The sequence below is a fragment of the Chrysochloris asiatica genome, unplaced genomic scaffold, assembly GCF_000296735.1.
Source record: "Chrysochloris asiatica unplaced genomic scaffold, ChrAsi1.0 scaffold00290, whole genome shotgun sequence".
Classification (NCBI taxonomy): Eukaryota; Metazoa; Chordata; class Mammalia; order Afrosoricida; family Chrysochloridae; genus Chrysochloris; species Chrysochloris asiatica.
In genome coordinates, this window is record NW_006408808.1 from 3,536,235 (window position 1) to 3,537,270 (window position 1,036).

The 1,036-nt window shown below is 43.9% G+C and overlaps 1 protein-coding gene across 1 annotated transcript in view; it reads right to left on the bottom strand.

The window, feature by feature from the left end:
- The window catches only part of SHQ1 (SHQ1, H/ACA ribonucleoprotein assembly factor), a 190,571-nt gene that overhangs the window by 186,379 nt on the left and 3,156 nt on the right, over positions 1-1,036 (bottom strand). The window lies entirely within an intron of this gene.

A 1,036-nucleotide genomic window follows, 5' to 3' on the forward strand; every position in this document is an offset into this window, starting at 1 on the left:
AACAGCCATGGAAGCAGCAGTCAAGAAATCAGACGACGTATTGCATTAGGCAAATCTGCTGCACAGGAACTTTTTAAAGTGTTGAAGAGCAAAGATTTCAGCTTGAGGACTAATGTGCACCTGACTCAAGCCATGTTATTTTCAATAACCTCATATGCATACGAAAGTTGGACAGTGAATAAGGAAGACCATAGAAGAATTGATGGTTTTGAATTATGGTGTTGGAGGAGAATACTGAAAGTGCCATGGGCTACCAAAATAACCAATATATCCGTTTTGGAGGAAGTGCAGCCAGAGTGCTCCTTCAAGGCCAAGATGGTCAAACTTCGTCTCTCAAACTTTGGACAAATTGTCAGGAGGGACCAGTTGCTGGAGAAAGATATCATGTTTGGTAAGGTGGAGGGTCAAAGAAAAAGAGGAAGACCCCAACAAGATGGATTGGCCAAGTGGCAGCATCAATGGGCTCACATGTGGCAACAGTAGTGAGGTTGGCCCAGGATTGGGCAGTGTTTCATTCTGCTGTGCATAAGGTCGCTATGAGTCGGTACCGACTCGATGGCACCTAATGACAACAACAACAAATGGAGGGAAGAGATACTGGAATATAAGGAAACCACAACAGTGGGGTTGGGGTGGATAGTTTAGTTCGTGTGTTGGGGAAGGCAATACAGGAAGGGGAAGGAGGCGGAAGAAAAAGATAGATAGGGGAACACTGAAACAGGTGTGCATGGGCTAAAACGGACAGAGGTAAACAGTGATGCATGTTCAACCTTGGAACAACAGGGCTCTGGGATACAGGGATCTATACATAGTTTGAAGAGGCGAAATAACACTAATATGCTTGACTATTGCTTTCCCTCACCTAAGATTGTAAAATGATACTTGAGTGGGATAGAAAGGAATGTTGGGAAACAAGATTACAGAAAACTTGTAAGCCTGTCTTCAGCCTATAACCGATTGGAATACCTAAAAGGGGTTCTAGAACTTTCCCAGTGAAATAGGCCTCTTCCAAAGCCTTTGCAGAGTATAGGACCTT